A 19,644-nucleotide genomic window follows, 5' to 3' on the forward strand; every position below is an offset into this window, starting at 1 on the left:
ATGATCTCAAATTGCACCAGAGTAGGTTCAGGTTGGATATTAGGAAAAATTTATTCTTCAAAAGAGTGGTCAGGCAGTGCAACATTTGCTCAGGGCAGTGGTTGAGTCACTGTTCCTGAAGGTGTTTAAGAAATGTTTAGATGTTGTACTAACAGACATGGCTTAGTGGGAAAATACTGGTGGCATGTGAGCAGTTGAACAAGGTAATCTTGAAGATCTTTTCCAACCTTAATGATTCTATGATGTTCATCACCTCTTTTCCTACTGAGCCTGATCAGGTTCTCTAAAAGAGAGTTGGCTGCCCTACCCACAGATGGATTATCCACTGTAGGTAGCACATGCTTTTCTTTTGGCTATGGCTAATATTCCCAATCCCCAGAGAAAAAAAAAAAAAAAAGCAAAAAACAACAAAACAAAACAAAACAAAACAAACAAACAACAACAACAAAAAAAAAAAAACCAAAAAACCAGAACTATATAGTTCCTGTATTTGCATCTTACTGCAAGGTTTTTCTGGCTGTTTAGAACTGCTTTCCCTGGGGCTTTTTTTCCCTAAGAAATTAATAAAGATTATAATTTCCTTCTGAATTCTGTTCTGAGTCAGATACTTAAATGATTGACATTCAAGTGTTGTGGTTTAACCTGGCAGGTTGTTCATCACCACACAGTTGTTCACTCTCTCCACCCCTTACCAGAGGGATTGGGAAGAGAGTAAAAAAATCCCAACAAAGTAGAACTCGTGAGTTGAGATAAAATTATTTGCTAAGATAAAGGAAAGGAAAATAGTTATAGCTATATTATATAAATGTATAGAACAAGTGATGCACTCCCTGACAGGTTCCCAGCTAGCCTCCCTAGCAACAGAAGAGAGTGATATGCACTCCCATCCCCTTCATAACTTCTTCCATGTGATGTGGTACAGAATACCACTTCGGCGAGTTTAAGTCAGCTGTCCTAATTCTGTTCCCTCCCAGCTCCTTTGGCCCTTTGTTGACAATGGCCTTGGCTCTGTACAACGCTGCTTAATGGCAGCTATAAACATCAATGTCTTGCTTCACTTACCAGAGGTGAGATGAATTGTGACATATGTATACACACACCTTGAGTGAGATTAAGGCTCTTTTGGAGTCACATATCATCCAGCCAGTTTATTACAAATATTAGCCAGTTAGACTTGAGGGGAATGGGAATAGAGAAGAAAATGGTAGTAGAAGATAGGAAATAAAAGCAGGGATAGGTTATAGAACAGCAGAGATAGTCACCAACATAAGTTCACATTATCCCATGTATATTCAGCAACGAGAGCAGATTTGAGAGCAAGTGGGCAAAAAAGAAAATAGAAGTGCCTTTGTTTGATGAGTCCTTATAAATGTGTTTTTGTTTTTTTTTTCTTTTTCTTTTTTTCCCATGGTAAGGCACCTGTGGCATTTCTGCACATGCTTATCTACCTTTGAGTGGTAGAGGCCCCCCTGGGCCCCAACACCCAAAGGTCACTTGGAATGTAAAGTGAGCCACTTAACTGCAAGATGTTCCTCTCATCTTTGTCATCTTCATTGCCCCTGGCAACCATGTGTAGGTAGAGCTGAGGTCTGTCCTGTCTGCAGGATGACCTGCAGAAACTCAGGCAGATTTTGAGACAAGAGTACGGCATCTCACAGTTATCATCACTCTTTTTCTCCTAGAACCAAAACACAGCATAATTCTAGATACTCTGGAGAAAACAATTCCATCCCACCTGAAACTAAGACACCAGATCTCTTGCTGGCTCTGGACTGGAGCCTTAAGTTCTGGTGGTATTAAGTTGGTGAGCAACTATGACAGGCAGTAAATTTGTAAATCCCCAATATTTTCACTCGTAACTATTCCCATGCTTTTATAAATCCTGGTATATAGATTAAATTTTCTTTCTGTGTCTTGTAATTTTAAAATGTTAATTTGTTTTTGAATGTTTTTGATTTCTCTCAAAATGAAGTAATAACGCATGCATGTTTTTTATTGTCATCATATTTAAATTGGTAACTGGTTAGAAGATCTGTTTCAGCTATAATAATTATCTTTACTATTTCAGGTTCATTTTTATGTTTAATATTTCAGGTGCCTGACCTCCTGTGTCTATCCATTTATTAAGGAAATTTGTGTAATGGTCCCTTCTGAAACTCTTCTGTGATTCTGTTCAATTAGCTTTCTTTCATTTTGTGTTGTGTAGGCTTTTTTCCCCTTCATCCTGTAGGGTGTTTGTTAAATGTCTTGTACTGTAAAAATTGTTAGTAAAGGCTTTTTCTGTTTGGCCTGTCCTATGGGTGTGTAAAGCAATGTTTTCTCTACTAGCACCTTAGTCCAGACCTTATCTGAAGTTGTGGGAAAGATCGCAATCACCTTCAAAGAAATGCCAAATTAAGTACCCTTTTTGAATCTATTAATAAACACTGAGTTGACTCCAGTGCTGTTCTGTGCTTCTGGCAGTTGCATCAACTATACCTACACAAAAAATCTAGCTGAAAATACAGTTAAATGAGTCTGGAAAGCTTATGCTCACCTCACACAAATATAAATGAATTCAGAATGTGCAGAGCAGTGTGGAATGAAGTTCTTAACCTTTTAAAATACTGGGAATTATAAATGTGAAAGTGAAATTAACAAGTGAGATGGAAAACTGTTAAAGGGTTTCAGAATTCAAGCAGTGTATGATTCAGGTGTAATGAGTAATTCAAAAAAGAAAGCTGTGGTGACTCATACCTGATATTAGAGGGCAAAAGAACATGATCTCATGTAATTACCATGCAAACATACAGCTCTTCAGTAACAATAGCAAATGGCATGGTGTTCAGTTGAATGTCATGCTGTAGGATTTGTCTAAAAAAAATCAGTTAATATTCATTACAGAGAAATTCGTTACCAAGCATTTAATTTAGTCTAAAAGAAAATATCTTATTATTTTGCAAGGAATTAATTGCAAGGAACTTTTATTTTGAATTGCCATTTGCTGTCCTCTTCAAAAATAAGTGCAGCAACAACAAAATCACTTTCTATTAATCACTTTCTGTCCAACTTTACTATACTGAAACCTCTGTGTGTTGTGTATGAGAATAAAACTTCTGCATAGATATTAGTCTATAAATACCTTGCAATAAGTGCCTTAGATACAGATAATTGGTGGTTGCCTGGTGAATTCAGTATATGTTTATCATAATGTTGTATGCCATCAAAATTGTTTATTGGAGTGTTGCCTTATTTTAAGGTAAATTCTCTCAGACAAAATATTTCACAAAAATCATTTCTGTCTACTATCCTTTCTAGATAGTGCATATATTTATATCCAGATTTAAGGGAGATTTAGCTTAGACTTTAGGAGGAATTTTTTTACTCAGAGGGTGGTGAGGCCACGACACAAGCTACCCAGAGAGTAGGGTGAGTGGGTGCCCTGTCCATGGATGTGTTTAAGGTCAGGTCAGAAGGGGCCCTAGCCTGATCTAGCGGGTGCAACCCTGTTCATAGCAGGGGGCTGAAAATGATTGATCTTTAAGGTCCCTTCCAATATAAACCATTCTATGTTTATACATATGTATAAACATATACATATTTGGATATAAATATATATAACAATCTAAAATGAAGAAATTATGAACATTTTCCTATGCCAACTACTCTAAAAACAACATACTAAAATATCTTTTAAAACTGATTTTAGTGCTATGTAAGAGCTTCAGCACCAAACTCTGGCAAGTGAGGCTTTTGCCACTGTCCTCCACAACATCTTCATGGGTAAGTGGTGAGATGGATCGAGAACTGGCTGAACTGGCAGAGCTCAGACTGTGGTCATCAGCAGTGCAGTCTGGTTGGAACCCTGTAACTAGTTGTGCTATGCAGCGGTTTGTACCGAGTCTGATCTTGTTCAACATCTTCATTAACGATCTGAATGAAGGGATAGAGCCCACCCTCAGCAAGTTTGGAGTTGATGCAAAGTTGGATGAAGTGTCTTGCACACCAGAAGGCTGTGTTGCTGTTCAACGAGGCCTGGACAGGATAAAGAGTTAGATAGAGAAGAATCTGATTAGGTTCAACAAGCCTGGATGCTTCCTGTGCAACCTGCTGTAGGAAACCTGCTTTAGTAGGGGATTGGACTCTGATCTTCAGCAGTCTCTTCCAAACTTTACAATTCTGGCTATGGAATCTTCTCTGGTAAATGAGATGCACTGTTGAGGCACAAATCTTTATTTTGTTCTAGTTGTTGCTTTTATTTCTTTCAATGAACTACAGATCAAGGTAAACTGAATTGAAATAAAACGCCAGATGTTTGCTTCTTGCCTTGTTATTCTAGGGATATAATTTTTGTTATTAAGAGATGATTTTTCTGCTCAGGTATTGTGGTAATGTATTTCTAAAGTCATGGTCTTGATTTGAATCAGTGGGAAATGACATTTACATACATGCTTTAAAACACTAGCTTTATCCCCATTAGGCAGACAATTCATACTGACAGAATGAATAGGCAGTATAGAGACCTCTGAGTCCTACTGACACCAAAGCATTTGTTTTTCAGATGTGTGCATTATTTTATTTTTTAGTATTTCATTGTGACTCAGACAACTTAGTTCCTCCAAAGATTTCCATTCTTGCCACTTAAAATTGTGATGTATGCTAGTAAGTGGATGAGTAAAATTGTTCAAGTGGTGAGCAGTTTTCTTAATCTATACACAAACTTAAAATTGTTTTGCAGGATTTCAAATTCATTAATGAGTTTACATTTTTATTTGAAATTCTTCAAAGTAAAATAGAAATGACTGCACTATTCTTTCGTATTTTGTATGAAACCATTATGCATCTGTAATGAATTACAACTTGAAAATCTCCTGTATAGATTTGTCATTAGTCATTCCTAAGGAACAGAAGTGAATGAGCCTTCATTACACATGGAACCAGTAAGTGTACAGCTTTTCTGCAGAAAGTGCTTTGCATGGGGAAACCTGTCCCATAGGGAAAAGGGAGAGCAAGAGTTGGTGAGATCTTACAGTCCAAGTTGTACTCTGTGACCTTAATCTTCTTCTTCTTGTGTCTTCTGAAACAGAAGGCTCAATTGTGATGACCATCTAACTTCCATTTTGCACCAACCACTGTATAAAAATACTTGCTGCATCTACACTTTGGTATCTGTTGCCTTTTTCTTTTTCTTTTATCTGATGGTTCATTCAAATCGTAGAATCCTTAGAGTTGGAAGGGATACTTAAAGGTCATCTATTCCAATGCCCCTGCAATGAACAGAGACATCCACATCTAGATCACATTGCTCAGAGCCTGATCCAGCCTTGCCTTGAATGTCTCCAGAGACAGGGCATCCTCCACATTTCCGGGAAACTGTGCCAGTGCCTCACCACTCTCACTGGAATAGACTTTTTCCTTACATCCAACCTAAATCTCCATTGTTTAAGTTTGAAATCATTTCCCCTTATCCTACCACAAACAGACTTTGCTAAAGACCTGTCCTCTTCTTTTCTGTAGCTCCCCGTTAGATACTGCTATCAATTCATCTTCTTTCCACGCCCCAGCTCTCAGCCTGTCCTCGCAGGGAGGTGTTCCATCCCTCAGATCATTTTGGTGGCCCTCCTCTGAATGCGCTCCAGCAGCTCCGTGTCTCTCCTGTGCTGAGCACTCCCCATGTGGACACAGCGCTCCAAGTGAGGTCTCACAGCGCAGAGTACAGGGGCAGATCCCTTCTCTTGCCCTGCAGGCCATGCTGCTTTGGATGCAGCCAGGGTCCAGTTGGGATGCTCATGCCCAGCTGCCATCCACCAGTACCCCCTGGTCCTTTTCAGCAGATAAAAAACTTGTCACTTCTTATACTAGTTTTTGCTAACTGGGGGCAGGTAGATAGTTTGCAAATTATTCTGTATTGATTTTGTCCTTTCAGCTCAGGCCTAGCTGATATATTAGACCAATACAAGAATAACACGAGAGGAAGGAAACAGTTAACTCTGGATATTGTGAAAAAACCTACTTTACTGGAACATATGTATTTCTTCCCATGCCTTCTTTAAGACATGAAGGGAAACAGGACACAAGTAACGAAGTGAGATTATCTTGTTCACACAAAAGTTTCCCTCAGCAGGAGAGGATCATGAAGGTATACCTGCACACCTCTTCCAGAAAGGTGCTATGCCATATATATAGAGCATATGCCAAAATAGTTTTTGGATGCTGAATTGCCCCTTTTATTAGCAACATGAACACAAATTGAGGTTGTGTTTATTATTATAATGGTTCTCACATATGCCAGACACCATCACCCTTAGGTGAGGAGACAGGAACACAATACCTGTGCCTTTCCTGTTTTGGTTTTGTCTTTTGTCTTGAACCTCTGGTAAGGAAGAGTCTGGTTCTACATTGTTGACACAAGGCTGTGAACTGAATTACAGATAGCAGAGGCTGACATTTCAAACTATTTTGGTGTGATTTACTGTATTATTATTGTTTTGAAACAGATGTCATTGTCTTGATTTTCTCTTGTGAACTTAATATTTCAGGATGTTTTGAGAGAAAACAACCAGAGTGAGTCTTGATACTTACAAATTTGACAAGTTTACTGGATTATTATGATCTTGTTTGACAATTGTATTGCTTCACACTTCAGTTTAACTTCCTTTAATAAAAATGATAATATTAATAATTTATTTTTTTGTCTAATTCTTACTGGTTCACCTTTCTTTGGCAAAATGACCTTTTGAAAATCTGAGAGGATGTCAAATAACCTAAAATCTACTTAGTTCTTCCTTACATATTTAAAAAGAGTAATTTATATGTGACTTGATAAGCTGCTGTTTACTTAAAATATTACATGCTTTATTACTGGAGAAGAATGCCAGATGCTCGTAACATAAAAATTACTTTAATAAGTGCCCTATGTGACAGTGTTAAATTAAAGTTTGATGCATTTAATCGCACCTAATCTTCCCCGAATGTATGTGTTGTAACAGCTACTGGGAATTTAAAAGCTACTAAACATAAATTTTGCCGATTATTTCTGCAAAGCTTTTTGTTTGTAACAGAAAAGGCATACTTTTTGTTTTGCTGATGGTTGTACATATGGTCTGCATAAAAGAGAAATCATAACAGATTTAAGGCCTTTAGGACCACTGCTCAGCACAAACCAATTTATTACAGTCCAGTGCAATGATAGAAAAGTCACTGATGTGTACATGAAGATTTTACCTCATATTTACCTCATATCATGGAAAAGGTGCAGCTATCACACTTCCAGAATGTAATAAAACACTGTACCTACTTAAAACATCTTAAGAATGTAAAATTTTGTGAGAAACTTGGGGTATATTGTGAACTGCAAAAGAAAACATTTGGAAGGTGGTAGTTTAGAAGCTCTTTAACCCTTAAAGGGGCAGCTGAAAGTATTGTTAGAAAAAAAAAGAATATTTTTTATTAACCATGAAAGAGTTAATAAACTGAAAGGCTTTCTGAGACTAATTTTGTATCATGGAAGTATTGGAACAATTACAGATGCAGTACATCTAAGGTATGCATTTGAACTTCTGTTCTCATTCTACTCTAAGTAGTGGGAGAGGGAAATTGTTGAACGTTTACTAGTATGATTAGAATGATTTCTAAATGATTTGTCTTAATTTTGTTACAGGAAAACTTCATCACTGGATATGAAGGTAATTTGTAAAAGAATTAGTATTATTACACCAATCTGATGAATTGGGATGCTGACATATGAAAATGTCAAGTAATTTCCTAGAGATTACTCACCAGCTGATGGAAAAGCAAGAGCAGACTTTAATCTCTTAAACCTTTATCACTCCTGTCCTGTCATCACAGAGTCACAGTATGTTCTTAATGTGAGTATATATTATTTGACAACTGATTGACATGTTTACATGTTTGTGTGTAGTTATTTAACATTAAATAGTATAAAAGGGTATGTCTTCTGCTAATAATATCTTTTTCTGATTCAAAACGAAGCAGGAATGCAGCTATCATGATTTTTTCCTATTGCCTACCCTTTTGCAGAGCTTAATAAGGGTTATTAAACTAAAGATCTTATACTTTATTCCAAAAGTTTCACACTCTTAAAGTCCACTAAACTGAGACTTCAGATCCAAATTCATGCCTAGAACCAAAAATTTCCTTTAAAATCTGGATGTCCATCTTTCTTAAAGTTCAGAATTATTAGAAATGTGGATTCATATTCATGATGATGCTTTTATATAAACAGATCTGTTACTTATGCCTTGCAAATTGATCAGAAATAAGTACTACTTTTGTATCTAGAACCTCACAGGAAAATCTTTTTCACTTAGTAAATTGGATTTCGGGAACACTGAACGCTGAACAGTGATACCACTGAACAGTGATTCCACTGAAGCATATATCTCTGTTACTTCTCTGAAGCCTTTACAGCATTAAGAAGTTACGTTTTTTTCCTTCGGTATTATAGGTTTTATTATAGAATTTTTATGTGTGTTTATGTCTAGTTTAGTCTTATATTGAAAAAAAAATAACCACAAGAAAAACAACAACAACAAAAACAAAACAAAACAAAACAAAACACACACACACACACACAAAATCTACGTAATCTCCAGTCACACAAATCTGTTCAGGTAGTGCACTGGGAATAACAGATATTTACTACAAAGTAGTACTCCCTTCAAGCTGCAGAACCCGGAGTTAATATATTAGCTTACACTTACACAAACCTTTTAGTGGGAAAATAATTCGACAGCCAATAGATCTCAAGTCTTTCCAGAAGACTGCATTTAGCAGGTTTCAAAAGTGAACATGAGTGCATTATCTGGGATAGACAAAGCAGCTGTCTGCACTGTGCACACAAAGTAGGATGCAGGTCTTCAGGAAATATGGTCAGCATTATGGAGAAGGAAGTATCTAGGAGAATCCAGAAGGACTGGGAAACCCGAGTTTAATTTCTTTGAGAATTTTCCTTGAAGGCCAAGATAATCTCATAGTAGTCTGAGTAAGGTGGTAATGAAGAAAGAAGGGATGGAAAATTTGTGCTATAAATGAGTTTCATGCTTCTTTCAGAGGCTTAAAGGCTCTTACGGGAAGGAGAGGTCTGGGTTGTAGAGACAAGTGTTGCAGGAGCTGCAACGGCAGTTGGCTGACGCTGAGCATGTGCTGACAAGCCTGAATATGTGACTCTTCTGCAACATCTATGTTGTGCAGGTAGCTGAAGTGGGTGCCATGCATGGGTTACTTCGAAGATAGACAACACAATACTCATGTCAGGGTTTCATTATGGTTCTTAGCCCAACAAAATGCTTTTTTAGGGAGAAAAGGAAATAATACTGTAATTTCCAGTGACTTTAAAACCTAAATATTGAGACTGCCCTGACCTTACTGGGTAAAATAAATAGCTGTATCTGAAATGAACAAATTATAGTTAGAATCCTAAATTATTATTTCTTTCTCACTGTTACTCTGCATATTCAAAACTTGCCATATGAATGCTGTTTTATTTTTTACTTTAATTTTCTTACAGAACCAGTCTTATCTCTGGAAGGGACATGGCCCTGTATTTCTCTCTTTATAATTATTTTATTTATTTTTATTTTTATTTTTATTTTTATTTTTATTTTTATTTTTATTTTTATTTTCATTTTTATTTTCATTTTCATTTTTATTTTTATTTTTATTTTTATTTTCATTTTTATTTTTATTTTTATTTTCATTTTTATTTTTATTTTTATTTTATTATTATTTATTTTTCAAATAGCAAGTGGAAATAAAATAAAACTTCTATCTCATATGTGGAAAAGAAATTTTGCACAAGAAGCAGTTTTGTTTTTTGGGTTTTTGTTTGTTTGTTTGTTTTTTAATTCTTTGTCCTACAAATGTAGTACTGTGAAATAAAATAACTTGTAGCTATGAAGATAGAAAATGAACATGAGGGGAAAAGTCTTCAAGAAAATATCCTCTCAATTTCTCTGATGTCTTAATGTTTTGATAAAAGGAGTTTGCTATATTAGCAGTTAAAATTAAATATCCTGGCCTTGCACTTTCTGATATTTGATATGTAAAATGGGAAAGATAGGCAAAATTTTTTTAGTATCTGGGATATATACTGCTTATTCTTAAGCATACACAAAAAAAACTAATAAACAGCTGTTCTAGTTCAAGTTTAGAGAAAGACTGTCAGCACCATTGGACAAACTACTGTTAAAAACTGATTAACACCTGAAAAAACAAAATGAAAAATTGCTGACCACCAGCTCTAACCACAAGCTAATAAGAAGATATACTAGAAGAAGACAATCAGTGAGGGGAAAGCTGTTGGTCCTGCAGTGGTGTTATTTCCAGCTAAATGCAGTAAACTATTTTCAGTGTTGGTGAGCCAAAGAGGTGATATAGGAAACTGATAACAAGAATTTTTCTGTAGTAAATGGAACACTGCATCAGCTTGGATGTGTTTGGTACCTTATTTCTGATTATTTCCAAGCACCCTTCAGTGTAGAAGTTTCAAAACTGTGCTTGAATCAGTTTCTCATTTTAGTGGATGTAAAAAAAAGACATTTAATAGAAACTGTTGAAACACTTGCTGTGGCTGGGTCCTCAAATGTTAGACAATACAACTCTTTGTTACTCTGCACTATGCATGCCTGTATAGTTCCTCAAGTTCTGTTGAAGTTGAAGAAAGTGATGGAGCAAGGTCTTTATCATGTTAATAATTCTTCTCTAATGCAAGTGAGAAGCTAATTTATTTTTAAGATTTTTTTCATTACTAGTATCAACAGTCACTATCTGCAAAACTTCTTTTCTTTATCCACTTTCCATGATACAGAGACTCTGAGATGAAAATATTGCAAACCAATTCTTTTGAAATAAACTCAAAATCTCAAAGTGTTTAAAAGTCCTTTTGTCTTAGTCTGTAATCAATCAGCCTTCATGTCTTGTGGGAGGAGGGAGAAAACCTCCTTCAGTACAATAGAAGTTTTATTTCAGAAAAGTGAAATGAAATAGAAGCTTCTCCAACTGCTCGCAGGCATACTGATGTTTTGCAGGTGTTTAAGTTCAGATGAGGGAAACTGAAACACTCCAATGACCATAAAAGAAAAAAAACTTTTTTTTTTTTTTTTTTTTTTTGTAATTCTGCATTCCTCAAGTGTTCTTTGAATGCAACTGAATCATATGCTAATTGGTGATATTTACTATAGGGACCATATTTATCAGATTAACTGGATGAACATTGGAAAGTTGGGTTAATGTCTGTGAAAATACTGTGCAGCGTCAACTGACAACTTTTGCTATTGAAAACTTGAAGAAGTGTGTTTTCCTTATTGACCCTTAGGAAAGTATTAATCTGTTCTCTATGAAAACACCTACATTTTGATCTATGCAGAATCAAGAATTGTACAGTAATCAAGAATTACTAATGAAATTAAAACCCCCAAGACTGAAATTACAGTGAATCTCTTTGTTTTGAAAGGGTTCACTGAAGTGAGCAGTTCATATAACACTGCCAGCAGATGCTGCAGGAAATGAACAGAGCTGATTTACCAGCATGCTTATTCAAGTGTTCTATGAGACTACATCTGCTTGTAACTTGTTTCTGTGGAAATTGTGCATTTCCAGACATGTTCAGGGATATTTTGTAAGCACTTTTCATGTCAAAGGTTGCATACCAAAATTGAAATGATAATTCATATATAAACATTAGATCTCATAGTGTACAAATAAGCAGATATTTCTTAAGTAACTCAATTTCTTTTTACATAGCTGTATTTTAAAACATTACTGTGTTTTGTATTGTCAGCTAGACTTTCAGTCCTGGATAAAGAATTTGTTTCCTCATTTCATAGATGATATGAAGGCTCAAATGTACTGATTTTGGCTTTGCTAACTACAAGATTGGATCCATAAGTCCTTTCTCTCTTCCAGACTGTACTCTCAGTGCTCAGTCCTGCTGCTCCATGGAGAGGAGGTACGTAGTTGTCAATTGGTGATGACACAGTTGAGAGCCTCTGGATAAGAATTAAAGGACAAGCAAATCAAGGGGATGTCACTGTGGCAATCTACTATAGATCACCTATCCAGGATGATGACGCCACTGAATTATTCTTTAAGGAACAGACATCTAGATCAACTGCCCTTGTCCTTATGGGAACTTCATCATACCAGACATTAACTGAGGATATCATATATACATAATTGTAAAAACATGTTTTATTATCTTTAAAAATGGTGGCGAGTTTAAGTTATTTGCCCTCTGCATACCCTAGTGACATCCTTGTACTCTTCCTGAGTTGCCTGACCCTTCTTCCAAAGATGGTAAACTCTCTCTTTTTTTTTTTAATTTTTTTCTGAAGTAAAAACAGTAAGTGCTCCCTGTTCAGCTAGGCTCCTCTTATTCCCCACTGGCTCATCTTACAGCATAAGGGACTGCCCACTCCTGAGCCTTTAAGATTTCCTTCTTGAGCAATGTCCAGACTTCCTAGATCCTCATGTCAAACTTTCCCTTCCAACTCAGGATATTCTACGTTTCTGTGAATGCTTATTATGTGAAATATAAGCTGTAAGAGTGCAACACTTCCATCTTTGTGGATTTCCAATGGTTCTATGAAAATCAATAGCTTTTAGATGTAAACCTTTGATTCAAGAAGTAAAAGTAACAATTTAGGAGTAGGTGAAACATGTTAAATCAGGTGATAATTTGTAGCATAGATAGTCTGTGCATAAAAGACATAGTAAATAACTAAGATTTAATTTCATTTGAGGTTTTTTTTGAAGAAGCAGTATGGAAATTGAAGAGATATAAAATAGTACATATGGAAACTTAAGATCAAGGAGACATGAAAACAGGAACTACAGATACATTTAAGAAAATAAACAGTAAGTGTATTTTTCAAATTATTGCAGTGCACTGTTGTACCTTCTTTAAAAAACAAACCCCCCTCTTAACTATCTTTTTTTTCTTTTTTAATATTTTTAATTTTCAATAACAAAGTACTGAACACAATGGATTCCCATTTCAGGCTGCCCAGGGCCCCATCCAGCCTGGCCTTCATCCCCTCCAGGGGGTGGAGGCTATTAGTATTTATAGTTATACACTTCTGTTTTGCTGTTTAATTTGACCAAATGAACTGTGTTTTTAACTCCCTTTCTGTAAGTTTTTCAGTCATTTAACTTGCTGGTCACATTTTATTTTGACTGTGTACTTGGGGACACTGAAATCAATAATTAAGATATTTTTATAATAATCTCAGAATAGCCACTAGGATAAGCATAATTAATCACAACAGAACAGACCTATTATTAACTCAAAAAATAATTTTAGTTGGAAATTCAGCTTCAGTTAAACTTTGACTTTAGTATTTGTTCTTAGGTCAGATCTCAATATTCGTACTCTAGGTAAGAAAAATGGAAGTTTTGAAAGATATGAATGCAAACATGTAGGCTGAGTTCATGCTGCTCATTGCTTTGTCAAGGTCATAAAGCTCCTAGGTGATCTTATTAACTGATGAAATCCAACTCTACCTTATCTCAGCAAGAATTTATAATCTAAGATATATTTCCTTGCTAACATCAATGATGGTTTTTTCCCAGTAGACCAGATATTTAGTAATTTAGTTATTTTCCTGTGGAGAAAAAATTAGGGAAATTTCTGTCATTATAGTCCAGAGACCAGGTTAAACTGATTCATTTTCATATGTCCCAAGTAGTATCTTCAAACATCTCTGATAAATATTTATTTTTCTGAATTTTTTGAGGGTATTTTCTGTTTGGTCCTTCTCAAGACTGACTATACTCTTGCAGTTAGGATTTTATTTCTGCTAATATTAATACAGAAATGCTGGCTGGCTTTTTACTTTACTGTAATTCTTACTCTATTTTTAATTATGCCCATTGGGAATTTTAACTGTTATAAATTAAATGTCAAAATATCATGTAAATTATGGCTTTCTATAGGACAGGTATTATTTTTTACTCTGAAAAGACCCAATGTATCGTGGTCAAAATAAATGCAGAGAAAATAAGCAAATAATGTGTATTCTACTTGCTTTCTAAAAAGAAAAAAAAAAAAAGATCTCCTTATTTTAGAGTATTTTCAACTTTACTCCTCCTTGTCTTTGCTCGAAGATTAGTAAAGACGTTATGTGAAATAAACACAGTAGTATCTCTGACTATACATTTAATTTATCTTTTTCTCATGTCTGTTTTAGTCTGAAACTGCAAAACTGTTATGTGGTGTAATGTAATAGCTCATCAGCTGAAGCGCTCAGACTCTTTGATCTAAAAAATACCTCTAGCTGTGAGTGAGATAAACCAGAAGTAAAATTCTGTAAATATTCATGCCTCTTGAGGAGTTGAGTTGTTATGGAAGAAAAAGGACAATGATTCATTATTTGTTTCACAATCAAGATATTAAGTCTTTCTTAATATACTAAATGTAAGAGCTAAACAAACCAATGAAATATGCTACAGTAGATTCAACTGTTTTATTGAATGACAATGCAAAACATTCATCTAAAAAAGATAATTCTATCCTTCTGCTATGTACATATATAATATAAATAATTTGAGGTTTCTTATCAATTCCAGCTCTGATGTATAATCTCTTTTTTTTTATATCTGCAGATTCTGTCTGACACTGTTCCTTTCACTTATCTCCGGAGGTCCTTAGGAAGAAACTTCAGATCTCTGAATCTTAGAAAAAAAAGGCAGTGTCAGCAGTTCCTGTGTTATCTTTTAGGATATAATTGTTCACATTTCTTCCACATTTCTGAAAATGTCTCTGATGTTCAGTTCCCTAGCTTTTCTAGTATGATAAGAAATGTGACTTTTTAATGGATAGGTGAGATGAGAATAGAAACAACAAGAAAATTATTATTTACATCTATTCCTATCCTCTTCAGCTTTTGTTTTAAGTGCATTCTGTTGAGCTTATTTTTTTCTTCATTTATTTTTATTTTTTAAATAAGAACTACAGATAGCTAATACTTCATTAAAAAAAAAAAATCACCTTGCATAATAGTACAAATGAAAAACTAATTATCCAGTGAAGACTGGAGATCTTTGATAAATTAAATGGCTGTTTAAATGACAGGCTATTTCCAAATATGGAAATATAAGGAATGAAAACTCATGGTTACATCTCAGAAATGTAAAAATTTAGATTTCCATGTTAGTGTTTATGAAAATCTCTTATGTTTGCTTTAGAAGCTGGAGAAATCCTGTGTTTGAAACTAAGAGAGGTCCATGTAAAGTCTGTTAAAATCCAGACAATGTTGCTGCAATATGCACACAAAGATTATCTTCACAGGTATTCTAAAACACCTTCTATTAGTTATTTTAAAGCTTGATTAAAGCTGTGGCTTGATTTATTTATTTATTTATTTATTTTTGTCTCTATACATTTCCCTAAAACTGAAGCAAAGTTTTCATTTGCAGTGCCTCAAGAATTCAAGGTCATGTAAAAGCAGTGAATCAATGCAATGTGAATGCTCCTGAGCTGTGTGGAAAGTAGTGGGTTTGCACTGTGCCTATGCAGCATTGCCTCATGTGGCCCCTGCGTGTTACTTGCTGCTTATTTTTGCAGTGGAATGTTGGTGTATCACTGGCAATGTCATGTCCTGTTCTCATTTCATACTCTGTAAAGGCAATGACATTAATTTAATTAATATTCTTTGTCACATGGAAAGAGATCTTGTGACAGCCATGAGCTTTGTTTAGCAAAAAATACTTTTTAGAAATGGCAGTTGTGAGAGATTTCATTTCACAAGAATGAATGAGTAGTTATTAGCTGACACCCATTAATTTTCATTTCAGTTTGACAGTTTGCAAGAGACGCAAGATAAGTATAATCCCCTTTCTATGGAGTAATCCAAATTTTTTATAAATAAAATGGCAATGTTTTCTTTTAATTTCTGAATACTGTCTTTTTCTGTGTTTTCAAACTCCTCAATCTGTCTTTGTGCTTACAGTAGCAGTTTTCCCCATGCCTGTTTTTTTAAAATATTTTTTATTTTTCTCTGATTTCTCTAACAAATCAAATAAATGAATTTCCTGGGGGTGCGGGCACCATGACAGCTTCTGCCATTTAAAACTCCTCCTGTGGTGCTGGAGGCTTTTTGTCAGTTGCTAGGCCAGCTATGACAGGCACAGGGCCACATCCTTCCCCAACACAGGGCATGTGGCTGCCCCTCACCACCCAAATTATGCTAGTTATGACCAGCATAGCAGCCTAACATTTAAGAGATTTAGCCAGTAAATATACCACTTTTCAGATTGTTAAAGAGCCTGTGAAGAGGAGGTAATGTGGTTACATTGTGACTGAGGCTACAAACGGGAATTAGTAGTACAGGTCAAAGGTTTCCTTGTTAACCAGGAGAAAAGATTGGAATATTGTGCAGGAAGAACGGGATAATTCTGAAAACTGAAGCAAAATAAACACTTCCTTCTCAAGCAAACAAACTAAAAAAAAGCAGTGTGGTCTTTCACTTAGACAGAAAGTATTCTGCCTAAAGCTGAGGTGATGAATATGCATATGTAGCCACAGGAACTATCAGCTCTATGTATTTTTTTTGACATACATGTTAATGACATAAGCCCAAAGTAGAAATTATTTTTCTGGGCATCAATTTTAATGAAAAGTGAGCCTAAATTAGAACTAAAATAGAGATGGGCAAGAACAATGACTAGTTTTGTCTGATGCGGAGGAAAGTCTTGTCTCTCTAAGGTAGAAAATGATGAGAGCATGAGAGCAGATTTGATTAGTTTCCACAAACAGCTGTTTTGCTATTTTGATCCTAAATTGAGTCAGACTGATATTTCGGATAATCACTTGTTCTTCCTACTAGAAAATTAGCATCTTCTTTAGAAGCCAGAGACAAGACTATTAGAATATCAGTTTGGCTTGAAAGCTGAAGAGGAAGTCAGGTAAGATGATTTTGAAGATATGATGGTCACTTTCACTCTCATATGTACATCTGAGGGCTAGCTGAAGTCTTGTAGAACCTCATTAAGGTATGTAATAAAGAATAGGAGTTGAACATATGGTATGCTTTCCCACTGTTTCTGTATTCATTGCGAGCCCTGAACCATACGAAGCTTCATGTAAAGCAAATTGTGTAATGTCTCATATAATATATTTTACTGTCATATTTCACAGCCAGTAAGTACCTGTATATGCTTTTAGGTAAGTTCTGTGTGATCATGTTCCTTCTTGATGCTTTTAAGGATTCCATGGACAGAACTGCATAGCTTGTGTAGCTTGCTTAGATTATTTCGTATACAGAGTCTTTCTTACTCTTCTGTTTAAAAGAAATTAGTCAAATAATTTTGGTAAAGCAATATTCATAAAGAAGAGAATCATACTGCAGCTTGGTTGCTGTCTCCAAATGGTATTCATTTCAATGTGACATTGTGGCCAAACAGCCCAATGTTATCATGATGTAAGAAATTGTTACAGTGATACAAAATCTGGTATCTAATTATCAAGGAATATGAAGCAGGAAGGAGCTGCATAGCCTGAAGATCTACTCTTCTATATTTAAAAGTATCTGCAATAGGAAAGATGAAGGACTTACTGAATAGACCAAGAGACATTCTGTTTCCTAAGCATATGAAAATGTTTCTTGTGATCTGGCACTAGAATTCCCTGAGGAGAATTAGTCACTGCTGCAAAGTCTCCAGCATACAAAGTTTTACAGAAATGTTTTAATCAAGTCAGTGATCATTCCGGTCACCCTAAATAGATACATCTTAGGAGTGATCTTAGAATTTTTACCATCTTATTTCTGCCAAGTTTTTGTAAATATCAGATCTTGAATTTTTATATTAAGGTTAGAGAAGTCTCAGCAGATATGCAAAAGGCTTTGAAGCCTAAACCAGCATAATATCTGCCATGTGTTGAGACCATGAACTCATTACCTATTCTAAAATGTAAGTGATGGATTCATACAAACACTAGGAAAAGTATTTAATTGCCTTGAGTGCCTTCATGCCACTGGCTTGTCTTTTAAATCATGCTATGAACAAGTTCCCATTAGTATCATAAAGTTTGAACATTTCTTCAGGTTATTAGAATGAGAGAAATATTCTATACTTTAAAGTGTTATCATTGATTGTCTATCTTGCAATTAGCCTTTTTTTTTTTTTTTTTTTTTTTTTTTTCTGTTTCTTGTGTGAAGAAAGCCAAGAATGAATGTATATGCAGACTTAACTTGGGCTTGCATGTTGTTGCCGAGCTACTGTTGATGCATACTGTTTTTCTTATCAGGAGATAATGGGAACTGGTCCAGTATTTGGCCCTCTTTTTTTATCTTAATAGGAGCAGCAAATCTCACTGAAGGCACTTTTGAAGAGTATGACAGAAGTATGGTAATGTTTTATTCTTAAATATATGGAATGCCTTTAAACAAAGGCTGTATTACTTTTATGTGGATACGAAGTACATCTTGTACATCAATATAAAATCTAGGTTCTGAATTAGCTTTTCATCATGAAAGTGCACAACAGAGAAAGAAATATTCATAATGCTTTTTGAGGTGAAAATGTGGCTTCACAAAGAGGAGAAAACACAGTGTAACTGACCGGAGTCTACATTCCCTTTTCTAAATAGGTTCTTTTTTATTTTCATTTTTTGTACAAAGCTTTTACTGCAAATATTTTGAAACAAAAATAATGAGATAGAATCATATGGCCACTAGTACTTGCTTGTTTAAGCTGAGTTTTGTTGCCAAATTGAAAGTTTTTTTCTGCAAAACTTTTATTATAATGATGTCATAAAAACCTTGAAAAGTCTAAAGTTTGTACCAGTAATAGCTTTCGTCATAGTAGTGCATTTTTAAGTTCGCAGTAGTACAATTCAGTACTACAATTCAGTACTACAGTACAATCTTGTTTTGTTTTCCATACAGAAATTTTGTTGATAAAACCAACCTGAGTGGTGCAGCTGATACAGCAGAAGGAAGAGATGCCATCCAGAGGGACCTTGATAAACTCAAAAGGTCCCTTGTGAAACTAGTGACATTCAACAAAGCAAAGTGCAAAATTTTCCACTTGGGTCAAGGTAATCCCAGATATCTATATGAACTGCAAAAAGAAATCTTTGAGGGTAGCCCCGCTGAGAAGGACGTAGGGGTTCTGCTTGATGAAAAACGGAACATGAGCCAGCAGTGTGTTTGCAGCCCAGAAAGCCAAAATATCCTGGGCTGCATCAATAGAGCACTGGCAGCAGGGCAAGGGAGGGGACTGTTCCTCTCTGCTCTGCCTCTGTGAGGCCCCAGCTGGAGTACTGCATCCAAGCCTGGGGCCCCTAATACAGGAAAGATGTGAAACTCCTGGAGCAGATCCAGAGTAGGGTCATGAAGATGATGCAAGGGCTGGTGCTTGTCTACTTGGGAAGTTAGGCTGAAGGAATTGGGCTTGTTCAGCCTGGAAAAGAGAAGACTGAGGGGAGACCCCATTGCAGCCTTCCAGTATTTAAATACAGTTTATAAACATGAAGGAAATCAACTTTTTACATGGGTAGATAGTGATAGGACAAGGGAGAAAGGTTTAAAACTAAAGGAAGAAAGATTTAGATTAGATGTCAGGGGGAAGTTCTTTACTGAGAAACTGGGGAGGTGCTGGAACATGTTGCCCAGAGAGTCTGTGGGTGTCTTGTCCCTGGAAGTG

The 19,644-nt window shown here is 35.6% G+C and overlaps 1 long non-coding RNA gene across 1 annotated transcript in view; it reads left to right on the plus strand.

Annotated features, from left to right (window-relative positions):
• Positions 1-15,887, plus strand: part of LOC146543808 (uncharacterized) — a 103,442-nt gene extending 87,555 nt beyond the window's left edge. The window contains exons 2-5 of the long non-coding RNA XR_014884988.1: positions 7,640-7,847; positions 11,905-11,947; positions 12,741-12,855; positions 14,602-15,887. This is a non-coding gene — a long non-coding RNA (uncharacterized LOC146543808). The remainder of the gene's footprint in view (positions 1-7,639; positions 7,848-11,904; positions 11,948-12,740; positions 12,856-14,601) is intronic.
• The last annotated feature ends 3,757 nt before the right edge of the window (positions 15,888-19,644 follow it).

Source organism: Meleagris gallopavo, chromosome 9 (genome assembly GCF_905368555.1).
Source record: "Meleagris gallopavo chromosome 9, MGAL_WU_HG_1.1, whole genome shotgun sequence".
In the NCBI taxonomy this organism is placed as follows: domain Eukaryota; kingdom Metazoa; phylum Chordata; class Aves; order Galliformes; family Phasianidae; genus Meleagris; species Meleagris gallopavo.